General features: G+C 41.5%; 1 long non-coding RNA gene across 1 annotated transcript in view; it reads right to left on the bottom strand.

The window, feature by feature from the left end:
• Nucleotides 1-13,826, bottom strand: part of LOC122685441 — a 51,648-nt gene that overhangs the window by 17,267 nt on the left and 20,555 nt on the right. The window contains exon 3 of the long non-coding RNA XR_006338391.1: nucleotides 2,357-2,416. This is a non-coding gene — a long non-coding RNA (uncharacterized LOC122685441). The remainder of the gene's footprint in view (nucleotides 1-2,356; nucleotides 2,417-13,826) is intronic.

The raw sequence follows: 13,826 nt of genomic DNA, 5'->3' as shown, positions 1-13,826 counted from the left end.
CAGAGGAAACCTGAAAGAAACACTGCATGTGAGTGATTTAAGCCACCGCAATGGGGACATCTCTTTCTGAGCGCACAGTTTTGGCTATTCACACAGACGGTCTTTCCACTTAATAAACCCTTGACTTGTTTCAATCCTTTCTGCTTCTTTGTGGAAATTCATTTCTACAAAGCCACTCAGCCAGGGTCTTCTCACTGACCACTGGTCTACTGGTTAGGATTCAACTCTTTCACTGCCATTGCCTGACTTCATGCTACTGGAGTCGGTAGCCTTTCCCTACTCCAGGGCATCTTCCCAACCCAGGGATGGCACCCAGGTCTCCCGCATTGCAGGTGGATTCTTTACCAGCTGAGCCACAAGGGAAATGTAGTAGCTAACACAGGGGAAGCGTGAGCTTACTACTTCTGCATGGCATTCCAGCCATGAAGGTCTGTGCATTTCCCCAGGTAGTCAACTCCCCACACCATCCTCCCAGGAAGCATAAAGCTAGGATGTGGAGGGCTTCTCTGTGTATCTTATCTCCCTTTCCTTATCCATAACTTCCCCTCCCACAGTGAGAACCAGGCTCCCACCATCTGCCATTTGTTTGAGCATTGGATCTTTCCAGATTACATACACAATGGTTTTAGAAGGGTCAGCTACTACACTTCCCTTGTGGCAAAGCTCGTAAAGAATCCGCCTGCAGTGTGGGAGACCTGGGTTCGATCCCTGGGGTGGGAAGATCCCCTGGAGAAGGTAAAGGCTACCCACTCCAGTATTCTGGCCTGGAGTGGGGATTTTAACACCCCACTTCTACCAATGGACAGATCATCCATACAGAGAATCAATATAGGAAGAGGCCTTAAATCACACATTAGACTAGATGGTCCTTATTGATATCTGTAGCATATTCCATCCCCAAACAGCTGAGTACAGTTTTTTCCTCAAGTGCACATGAAATACTCTCCGGAATGGAGCACATTTTAGGTCACAAATCAAACCTCGGTAAATTTAAGAAAACTGAAATCATAGCAAACTTATTTTCCAATCACAATGCTAAGTGATTAGGGACCATTTAAAGGAAAAAAAATTGTATAAAACACAAACACATGCAGAAATCAAACAGGTCACTGAGGAAATCAAGCAGAAAATTTAAAAATACCTAAAACCAAATGGCAGTGAATAAATGACAACCCCAAACCTATGTGATGCAATTAAAGCAATGCTAAGAAGTAATTTTATAGCAATACAAGAAGCCTACCACAAGACATGAAAACAACATCAATTAGAAAACCTAATCTTACACCTAAATAACCTAGAAAAGGAAGAAAAATTGTCATAAAACTGCCAAAGTCAGCAGAAGGAAACAAATTATAAAGAACAGAGCAGAAACAAGTGAAAAAGAAATGATGAAACTCTAGCAAAGATCAATCAACAGTAAGATAAGTCTTGGAGAAGATGAACAAAATTGATAAATCATTAGCCAGACTCATCAAGACAAATAGGGGGAAGACTCAAATCAATTCAAGAGAAAAAAGGAGACATTACTACAGACAACACAAAAAGAGAAAGGATCGATCGTAAGACACAATTAGAAACAACTATCTGCCAATAAAATGGCAACGTGGAACAAATGGACAAATTCTTAGAAAAGTACAATCTTCTAAGACTGAACCAGGAAGAAATAGAAAATATGAATAAATCAATCACCAATCACAAACTCTAACTATGAACACAACAATCACAAGCACTACTAACTGTGATCAAAAGTCTCCAACAAGCAAAAGGCCAGGACTTCACAGGTGAAAGCTCTCAAATGACAGAGATGTGACAATCCCTATCTTAATGGCCACCAGAAATGTGGAGGGAGGGATATCCCCAGCTCATTCTGTGAGGCAACCATCACCATGAACCGAAATGAAACCAAAATGCCACACAGAAAAGAAAATTACAGGCTAACATCACTGATGAACAGAAACACAACAGTCCTGAGGAAAACGCTGGCAGAGAAAAGAAAAACACACTGAAAGGGTGGTGCACCGAGTTCAAGTGGGGCTCACCCCAGGGCTGCAAAGATCCCTCACCATCTGCAAGTCAGTCAGTGTGATCCACGATGTCAACAGATTGAAAGATAGAAACCATATGATAACCTCGATAGGCGCAGAAGATTTTGACAAAATTTAACAACAGTTTATGATTTTAAAACGCATATAGGAAAATCTCTCAGCAAACATTATTCTCCATGGTGTCAAAATTTAAACATTTCCTCTAAGATCAGGATCAAGACCATGGTGCCCACCCTCACTGCTATTATCCAATATAGTTTTGTAAGTCACAGACACAGCAATCAGAGAAGAAAAAGAAAAAGAATGCCTACCTGAAAAGAAGAAGTACGTCTCTCACTGCTTGCAGACGAGCTGTTTGTTCACAGAAAACCCTAAAGATAGAACCAGAAAATTAAGCACTAATCAGTGAATTTACGAAAGCACAAGATACAATATTAATACACAGAAATCCTTTGCATTCCTATAACACAACAAGAAAATCAGAAAGAGAAAATAAAGAAACAGTGCCATTTCCCACTGCAACGAGAAGAAAAACATAGCTAGGAATAAACCTGCCTCAACAGACAAAACACGTGTATGCAGAAAGACAGGCTCTATGATGAAAGATGTCAACGAGGAAACACACAGATAGAAAGACATGCCATGTTCTTGAATTGGAAGAAATCAGTGTTGTGAAGATGACTATACTACCCAAAGCAAAATTCACCCCTATCAAACAATCAATGACATCTTTTTAAAGAACTAGGAGTAATAACTTTACAATTTATAGGGGAAAAAATAAGACCCAGAATGGCCATAGCAATCTTGGAAAGAAATGTGGAACTGGAGGAATCAACCTTTCTGACTTCAGACTATACTACCTATCAAGCTAGAGTCATCAAGACACTAAGGTACAGGCACAAAAACAGCAACATAGAGCAATGGACCAAGATACAAAGCGAGGGATAAACCCACACTCCTATAGGCACCTTTTCTTAGACAGGGGAGCAAGCATGTACAATGGAGAAAGGACAGAAAAGAGAGCCTCTTCAATAACTGGGGCTGGAAAATGGGGCAAATACATGTAGAAGAATGAAATTAGAACACTTCTTAACACTATACACAAAAATAAATTCAAAACGGATTAAAGACCAAATATAAGGACAGAAACTATGAAATTCTTACAGGAAATCATAGGCAGAACACTCTTTGACATTTATCACAGCAAGATCTTCGTTGACCCACCTCGTAGAGTGACTGAAATATGAGCAAAAATTAAAAATGGAATCCAGAGAAACTTCAAATATTTACACAGCAAAGAAAACTATAAACAAGATGAAAACACAGCCCTCAGCATGGGAGAAAATGATTGTAAATGAAGCAACTGACAAAGGATTATCTGCAAAGGACACAAGTAGATCATAGAGCCAGATATTAATCAGGAAAAAGAGAACCAATTGAAAACGAGCAGAGACTTGAACACATTCCTCCAAAGAAGACATGAGGAAGGCCACCAAATACATGAGAATATGCTCCACATCGCTCATTATTAAGGAAATGCAAATCAAAACTCCATGAGGTATCACCTCTCACCAGTCAGAATGACAATCATCAACAATTCTACAAATAATAAATACTGGACCGGACATGGAAGAAAGGGAACCCTCTTGCACTGTTGGTAGACATGTAAATGGATACAGCCACTATGGAGAAGAGAATGTAGGTTTCTTAAAACACTAGGAATAAAGCTCACATATGACCCAACAATCGCCTATTGGGCATATACCGTGAGAAAACAATAACTCTAAAAAGACACATGTACCCCAATGTCCACTGAAGCATTATTTAAAATAGCCAGGGCATGGAAGCAACCTAATGTCCATCAGTAGAATAGTGGATAAAGAAGTTGTAGAACATATACACAATAGAATTTTACTCACCCATGAAAAGGAAAAAAAGTATGAGTAAGTTTAATTGAGGTGGATGAACCTAGAACCTGTGATACAGAGTGAAGAAAGGCAGAAAGAGAAAAGCAAATATAGTATATGAATGCAACATATGGGATCTTGAAAAATGGTACTGGTGAACATTTAAAGGGCAGATATAGATACACAGATGTAGAGGAAGGGCTTGTGAACTCAGCTGGAGAAGGAGAGGGTGGGATGAATTGAAACAGTACCATTGCAACACAGCCACAACCATATGTAAACTAACTCACTAGTGGGAAATTGCTATATAACATAGGGAGCCCAGCATGGTGCTCTGTGATGACCTAGAGGGTGGGATGGGAGGAAGTGGGAGGGAGGCTCACCAAAGAGTGGATAATATACTTCTGGCTGATTCATGTTGATGTATGAGGAAAAATGACCAAAATTGTAAAGCAGTTGTTCTTTAATTAAAAATAAATAAATACAAACCAAAAACTATCATTCAACACATCTGTACTGTCATCTGAGCTATATGCGATCATCGTCCATTCCTAGCTACTTTTCCACTATATATTCGTGCTTATAAATGTCATTAAAGGTTTTGAAAATATGATTTTAATAGCTACACAGTATTCCTTAATATCCTATACATAAATTATAAAAATTTCAGCCTCATCATAGAATCATAATACCAAAAAAGGGTTACATTTTATTTTATTTTTATTTCTGTTTCCAAAAAGGTTTACATTTTAAACTAAAGCTTGCGTTTTCAATTCAGTTAAATGATCATTCCTCTGAAGATGTAAAATTCTTATGAAAAATAAATTATTTGGACTCCTTGATTTCATTGTTGTATCTTATTGTCATTTATTTCTATGGACTCTTTGACTTGTGACAATTTTGCCTTTGACTGTACTGTTTCGCTGAGATAAAATCTTAAATTGAGGCATTAAGAATGGCAAGAAGAACCCTAGTTAAGTGTGAGTCATTCAGTCACGTCCAGTTATTTATGACCCATGGACTGAAGCCCACCAGGTCCTCTGTCCATAGAATTTTCCAGGCAAGAATCCTGGGCTGGGTAGCCATTCCATTCTCGAGGGGATCTTCCTGACCCAGGGGTCAAACCCAGGTCTCCCGCATTGCAGGCAGATTCTTTACCACATGAACCACCAGAGAACCCTGACCGTGGTGTACATGGATGTACAAATCCTCAGAAGGATATTAGCAAACCAAATGGAACAATACATTAATAGAATCATACACTGTGATCAAATGGAATTTAACCTGTGCCTGCAAGGATGATTTATTATCTTCACATCAATCAATGTGATACACAATATAAACAAAATTAAGAAGAAAATCATGTGATCTTCTCAATAAATGCAGAAAAAGCTTTTGACAAAGTGTAACATCAATTTTGATATAATCTTTCAATACAGTGGTTATACAAGGAACATTCTAAAGGGTATATACCACAAGCCCACAGCTAACATCTGACTCAGTGGTGAAAAGGTGAAACATTTTCCTAAAAGATCAGGAATAGTACAAGGATGCACACTCTCACCAATTTTGTTCAACATAATAGTGGAAGTGTCCTACCCAGAGTAACTAGGCAAGAAAAGGAAATAAAATGCATGAGCATTGGAACAGAAGAAGTAACACTGTCACTATTCGATTATGACAGGATTTATATGAAACCCTTAAAACTTCACCAAGTAACAACTATTAAAACTAATATCACCAAGATAGCAGGATATGAAGCATCAGGGAGAGACAAGAACAGTCCCATATACAAATGCATCAAAAAAAAAAAATAACCTGAAATAAATTTAACCAAAAAGCAGAAACACCTGTGCAATCATGGACTCCAAGACAGAGAGTCTGGGTTCAAATCCCAGCTCACCCGCTGACCTGCAGAGCGACCCAGGGAAAACCAGACAATGATCTGAGGCGCAACATATTCAAGTAAAATGGACACAGACCCAGGATCTCCTCCCAGGGTTATGGAATTCCAAGGAAATGCTTGGGCCAAAGGGTTGGAGTGTCTCCAGGAGCCTCTTCTTGTATCATCTCCTCTAGAACCGGACTCTTCTGATCCGGTGGGTGAGGGTCCAGGGTAGAACCTGGGAGCGAAATGGGACTGGACGAGGACCAGGACAAAAAAAAAAAAGTACTAGTTTTGTGTAATGAAGGGAAGCCATGTCCTTTCCAGATCTCACAGTGGGGCCTGCACCAAGGGCCCAGGGGATGCACAATCAGAGGTGATAACTCTGACCACCCCCCCCCAACAGGAGGGAAGGAGCCTTCCTGGCAAGGACCTTCTCTCTGTCCCAGGCTCCAGTGTGATGTGGGGTTGCTCCCTGAGTTCTCCTTGTCTCCACCAGCCAAAGAGCTCCCAGGAGCGGGAGGTCTATTAAACCACAGGTGCCTGAGTGTCAGAATGACACAAGGATGAGCAACATTGAAAATTAGCTATATAAAGCCCATGGGCTGGTATCACATGGAGTTCATGCACTGAGACACAGGAAGGATTCAATGCAGGACTGATACAGCACAGAATGGGGCAGAAACAGGCCTGGATAGGCTCTGGGACCTAGGAAAAAGGACTCGTCTCCCCTTCCTGCCTATGTAGAGACCACCTAGTGGGACGACCAAAGGGAAGATTCATACATCACCCCCTCTTATATACAAATTTCTGGTCCTCTAATTAGTTTTCATGAGGCCTGGTGTGTCCACATCAGGCCATCTTTCCTCAGATTGTACTGAATATTTAGGCTCTTTCGTGCTTCCATACACACTTTGGAATTCTTTCTTTTAGTTCCCTCAGAACATCCCTTGGTATTTTAAGAGGAATAACCTGCAAATTATTAGCTTGATATCCTGGTTTACATTAGCTTGAGACAGAGAATTGGATGAATATTTAGAACTATTTCTGGGACCTGTGAGCTAAAGGCAAATTAAAGAAATGGGTTCCATGAAAGGGGACATCACTCAGGCAAGTCCTGGCACTGGATACTTTTAAACTGCAGTACCAAATGCATAGATGTACCTGTTTTAAAGATTTTTAATGCTCTCTCTCAATCGCTCTATTCTCAATTGCCATGCAGAAACTCTACTGATATACCCTGGATACCCAGGTCGCTTGACAAATGGTCAGTCCTGAAACAAATGATAAAGTCAGATGATTAAAAGGAAAAAGAGAGACAGCAAATAAAAATATGAATATCCAGGAATTCCCTGGTGGTCCTGGTGCTAAGACTGTGCACTCACCAAGCAGGAGTCGAGATTCGATTCCTAGTCAGGGAACTGTATGTCACAGACCACAACTGAGACCCAGAGCAGCCAAAAAATTAAAAAGACAAATGCCACAGACAGCATAAAAAAATAGTGGTATCCATATATTTCTGATAAATGTTATTAAAAATGGGGACACTTCCTTTTCTTGAAATGACCTGAGGATTATTAGAAATAAATTAAGCAAATTTAACAACAAACAAAAAGCAACAACAGAAAATATACTATGCCAAACAAAAGAAGTCAGACACAAACGAAAACACATGATCCGATTTTTATGAAAAGCTCGAAAACAGATCTAATCTCTGGAGACCAGCAGATAATTGCCTGCCTGGTGTTGACCAAAGTGGTTGGGAAAATGCCAAGATGATTTGGGGTGATAGAAACATTCTCTATCTTGCCTGTGGTGGCTGTACCTGGGTGTATTTATCTGTCAGAAATCATAAAACTATACTGCTAAAGTAAGTTTTATTGCATGTTGATTATACTAAGCTCATGAAAAGATAATTAACATTGTTTGTCACTAGAGAAATGCAATTTAAAACCACAATGAGAAACCACCTCATATTTAAGAAAGCTTCAACGTAAAGATCAGAAACAATAGAATAGAACAAGGCTGCACAGGATTAACAAGTGGAGGGAGAACGTGGAGACACTGGAACCCTGGATCTTGCTGGGAAGAATGGAAGATGATGTGACCACTGTGGAAAACAGTTCACAGATTCCTCCAAAAGTTAAAATTACCATATGACCTGACAATACTGCTCCTAGGTCCTAATCCACAAGAATTGCCAGTAGGGACTTCAACAGATACTTCTACATGAATATTCATAACAGCATTGTTAACACCCAAAAGGGAGATGCAACCGAAACCTTCTTCAGTGGGGCAATAGATAAACAAAATGTGTTATAACACAGTTACCCCTCAAACAACACAGATTTGAACTGCACAGGTCAGTTACATCCGGATCTTTTTCAATACATACATACTATGAAATGTCACATGGTTTTTGAATCCACAGAAGTTAAACTGAGCTGATAGAGGGCTGACTGTAAAGTGTACACGGATTGTTGGCTACATGGAAGGTCTTAATACTTTTTGCTTTCATAGACCTAATTTTGTAAAGGGAATGGTGCTCAGAGATACAGCTTGAGCTTTCACCTCCCCCTGCCTACCTCCCATCTTCCTTTTGAAGTCTGAGAGACGCCTCAGTGTCCGCCGGGCCCACAGCATGACTTTCCGCCTCTGCTCTGTTTCTGGTGCCCCTCCCATTCCTCACCCAAGAGCTGTCACAGCTTCTTACTTCTCAGGCCCAAGCAACAATTCCATTCTTGGCTCCTTCCTCTCCCACCAACTCCAGCCATGAATTGAAGAAACATAAAGTTGATTCTGTCTTTGAAATGTATCTAATTCTACCCATGTATGAGCACTTGCTTTATTACACTACTAGTACTAGTGACTTCGCTGATAGCTCAGATGGTAAAGAATCTGTATGCAACACAGGAGACATTGGTTTAATTCCTGGTTTGGAAAGATCCGCTAGAGAAGGGATAGGCTACCCACTCCAGTATTCTGGCCTGGAGAACTCCATGGACTGTACAGTCCATGTGGTTGACAAGAGTCGGCCATGACTGAGTGACTCTCACGCATTCACTCACTGACTCGGCACCAGAGAGCAGGGAAGCAGATTTTCAGTTCAGTTTAGTTCAGTCGCTCAGTTGTGCCACGTCCAGTCCTAATTGCTGCTTCCTGACTTGCATATAGGTTTCTCAAGAGGCAGGTCAAGTGGTCTGGTACTCCCATCTCTTTCAGAATTTTACACAGTTTATTGTGATCCACACAGTCAAAGGCTTTGGTATAGTCAATCAAGCAGAAATAGATGTTTTTCTGGAACTCTCTTGCTTTTTCAATGATCCAGCAGATGTTGGCAATTTGATCTCTGGTTCCTCTGCCTTTTCTAAAACCAGCCTGAACATCTGGAAGTTCACGGTTCACGTATTGCTGAAGCCTGGCTTGGAGAATTTTGAGCATTACTTTACTAGCGTGTGAGATGAGTGCAATTGTGCAGTACTTTGAGCATTCTTCAGCACTGCCTTTCTTTGGATTTGGAATGAAAACTGACTTTTTCCAGTCCCCTGGCCACTGCTGATTTTTCCAAATTTGCTGACACATTGAGTGCAGCACTTTCACAGCATCACCTTTTAGGATTTGAAATAGCTCAACTGGAATTCCATCAGCTCCACTAGCTTTGTTCATAGTGATGCTTCCTAAGCCCCCCATTGACTTCAGATTCCAGGATGTCTGGCTCTATGTGAGTGATAGCACCATGATGATTGTCTGGGTCATGAAGATCTTTTTTGTATAGTTCTTCTGTGTATTCTTCCCACCTCTTCTTAATATCTTCTCCTTCTTTCAGGACCATACCATTTCTGTCCTTTATTAAGACCATCTTCGCATGAAATGTTCCCTTGGTATCTCTGATTTTCTTGAAGAGATCTCTAGTCTTGCCCATTCTATTGTTTTCCTCTATTTCTTTGCACTGATCGCTGAGGAAGGCCTTCTTATCTCTCCTTGCTGTTCTTTGGAACTCTGCATTCAAATGGGAATATCTTTCGCTTTCTCCTTTGCTTTTCGCTTCTCTTCTTTTCACAGCTATTTCTACAAAAGCCAGCCATTTTGTTATTTTGCATTCATTTTTCTTGGGGATGGTCTTGATCCCTATCTTCTCTACACTGTCATGAACCTCCATCCATAGTTCATCATGCACTCTGTCAGATCTAGTCCTTGAAATCTATTTGTCACTTCCACTGTATAATCATAAGGGATTTGATTTAGGTCATACCTGAATGCTTTAGTGTTTTCCCCAGTCTCTTCAATTTAAGTCTGAATTTGGCAGTAAGTGTGATATTATGTAGCCATTAAAGGAATGAAAGTGGGTCCTTTGTAAAGATGTTGATGAATAGTCAGTCATACAGTGAAATGAGACAGAAAAAACACACACTAAATATTGTATATTTACACGTAGATATGTGTGTACATATATATATGGGCTTCCATGGTAGTGAAGAGGAAAAGCTAAAATTTTACACCACCTCCTTCTCCTTCTGCCTCTGTAACTCAGCTGGCCCCTTGCAAAGTCTAGATCACGTAGGTCACGTGGTCTCAGAAAGTGGGGACTTGCAATACTAAGAACTGGAGTTTATCTCACTCACCCTTGTCCGGCTCTTTGCAATCCCCCCATCCCCTGCAAACCTGCTTCTTCATGCCTGTCCAGGCCAGGCATCGCCCCTCCCTATCTTGACCAAGGGTCTTGCACACGTGGAACCCCTTAGTTTAAACCAGCCTATTTACAGCTAGTGTTGCCCACTACTGTCTGTCTATAAAAACTCTGTAATCCCTTTGTTCGGGACTCAGAGCCTGGAGTGTTAACTCCTCTGGGCCGCCGGCATAATCAACCTGAGCTCTCCAGCTCTCCCAGTGTGGTGCTTGGTTTCTGCAACAGCAGCTCAGCTGGTAAAGAATCCTCCTGTGAGGCGGGAGACCCCAGTTCAATTCCTGGGTTGGGAAGATCCCCTGAGAAAGGATAGGCTACACACTCCACTATTTTTGGGCTGCCCGTGTGGCTCAGATGGTAAAGAAACTGCCTGCAATGTGGGAAACCTGACTTTGATCTCTGGTTTGGGAAGATACCCTGGAGAAGGGCACGGCAGCCCACTCTAGCATACCTGTGTGGAGAGTTCCCTTTGGCAGAGGAGCCTGCAGGATACAGCCCATGGCCAGAGGAGCCTGCAGGCTGCAGTGTGAACAGGATTCAGCAACTAAGCACAGCATACATAGAAAAATGGGAGGGATGACCTTACCTGCAGAGCTCAAGTAGAGGCACAGTACAGAGAACGAGACTGTGGACACAGCAGGGGAAAGAGGAGGGGACAAATGGGACTAGCATTGACATATATACACTGCCATGTGTAATCAAATAGCTAGTGGAAAGCGGCTGTGTAGCATACGGAGCTCAGCTTGGTGCTCTGCATTGACCTCAGGAGGAGGAATGGGGGGGGGGGGGAGGGAGGCTCAAAGGGGGCTGGATATATGTATACATATGAATGATTCACTTAATGTACAGCAGAGAGGAAATAACATGGTAGAATGATTATAAAACAATTTAAACAAGAAAAAAAGAGACCAGTAAAAATATGAATATCCAGAATTCCCTGCTGTTCCTGGTGCTATAACTCTGCGCTCCCAGTACCGGGCAGCAAGGAAATAGATTTTAAGTAAATGCGTCTTAATTAACTGCCCATCTAGAAGGAATAAAATCAAAAGTCAGTTCCAAGTGAACAGTGAATCTAAGTAGAAAGGGAAGAAAAACCAGTAGATGACATAAGGGAATCTCTTCATGATCTCAGGGAGGCAAAAATCCAAGGGCAGGGAATCATGTCTCTTGTACTCACTACCCAATCTCCAGTGTAGATGGGCAGTATTTACAGTGGGAACATAAAGGAAACTTCAACACCATCTGGGGAAATCGACACACATGCAAGTCATATAGTGTTAATGATCAGATTGAATGTCTTATAAATGTCACTTCTTATTAGTCTAACATCTAATGCAATCCTAATCAAGAACCATTCCGATGGAGTTTCAGGATAAACTGATTCTAAGTTTCACATAGAACAATGAGCAAGAATACCTAGGAAAGCCCTGAGGGAAAAAGATACCAGGTCCAGTGATGAGGCATGATAAGGCCTACCAGGAGATAAGACAGATTCAAAGCCATGACCATTATCAATTTTTGAACAATCCAGGCCACTACTATTACAAGCTCCATTATTGGCTTAGGGACCACTACCAAAAACACCATTACTAAGGCTGTCTTGTTAGGTGCCTCCCGATTCAGAGATCTCTGCTCTTTGCTTATTTCTTGTTTTTCACTCAGATCATTGATTAAAAGTGACAGCTGGGTGACCCCATTTATGTTGATGCAACACAAAAAGTCACATACATACTGAGAGAGTCAATAGCCTCTGTAGGCAGGTTAGAGGTGCACAGGTGGCAGGGGGAAATAAAACTGCAATTGGTGGACTTCTTACATTCCTTTTATCTTTGAAAATTCTGTGTTGTCATGACAATACCTGGTTCTGCCTGAATTTAACTGTCTCAAATTTTCAGTTTACCAATACATTTTTCTCATGGAAATGTCTTCCTTAGACGATGTTAATGTGTTAAAAAAATCGTTTTGCATGGAAATCTGCCTTTCTTCAAGATTCCTGTCACCTGTTTTATGGCCAGGCATGACTCACTTTGTGCCAATGCTGTCTCAAAATCATTGTGGTAGGTGAGGTGCCTGGTGCAACTCTCTCAGCTTCGAGGCGTTTCTTTTCTCTAATGGCAACTTCCCTGGTGGCTCAGACCATAAAGCGTCTGCCTACAATGCGGGAGACCCGGATTCAATCCCTACGTCGGGAAGATCTCCTGGAGAAGGAAATGGCAACCCACTCCAGTATTCTTCCCTGGAAATTCCCATGGACGGAGGAACCTGGTAGGCTATAATCAGTCCATGGGGTCGAAAAGAGTCGGACACCACTGAGCAACTTCACTTTCACTTTTCTCTAATGAGAATTTGCTAATAGTTATAAAACTCCTTGCTAGAAACTAGCAACGGGGCACTCTTTTGCCCCCTTCTGATGTCTATGTCAGAAGCTTTCTCTATCTCTTTTATACTTTAATAAAACTTAATTGTATAAAAAGCTCTGAGCAATCAAGCCTCATCACTGGCCTCAGATCGGATTCCTCTTCTCCAGAGGCCAAGAATCCCGGTGTCATTCACAGTTCATCACAGCAACATTTCAATACAAAAAAGATCCTTCCAGAACTAAGAGTCTTTCAGTAGTACAGAGCTGAGGATTAAAAATGAAAATACATATGACCTCCTAATTTGTGTGGCTTCACATGTGGCACTATGTGGGTCAGGAAAATGCCCTGGAGGAGGGCATGGCAATCCATCCAGTATTCTTGCTTGGAGAATACCATGGACAGAGGAGCCTGGCAGGCGACAGCACATAGGGTCGCACAGAGTGGGACACCAATAAAGTGACCTTGCGCTCACACGCCCTAATTTGTCAGGAAATAGCTGGAGCAACATGCTGCTTTGACCTTGGAGTGCAGAATGAAGCAGGGCAAAGGCTAACAGAATTGTGCCAAGTGAACACACTAGTCACAGCAAGTACCCTCTTCCAACATCACGAGAGACGACCCCACGCATGGACATCACCAGATGGTCAATAACAAAATCAGACTGATTATATTATTTGCAGCCAAAGATGGAGAAGCTGTATACAGTCAGCAAAACAAGACTGGGAGCAGACTGTGGCTCAAATCATGAACTCCTTATTGTCAACTTCAGATTTCAATTGAAGAAAGTAGGGAAAACCAATAGACCCTTCAGGTATGACCTAAATCATATCCCTTACAATCAGACAGTGGAAGTGAAAATAGATTCAGAGGATTAGATCTGGTAGACGGACTACCTGAAAAACTATGGACAGAAGTTGGTGACATTGTACACGGAGCAGTGATCAA

The sequence above is a fragment of the Cervus elaphus genome, chromosome 28, assembly GCF_910594005.1.
Source record: "Cervus elaphus chromosome 28, mCerEla1.1, whole genome shotgun sequence".
NCBI classification, from domain to species: Eukaryota; Metazoa; Chordata; class Mammalia; order Artiodactyla; family Cervidae; genus Cervus; species Cervus elaphus.
Note: the sequence above shows the minus strand (reverse complement) of the source record. Positions and strands in the feature narration are given on the sequence as shown.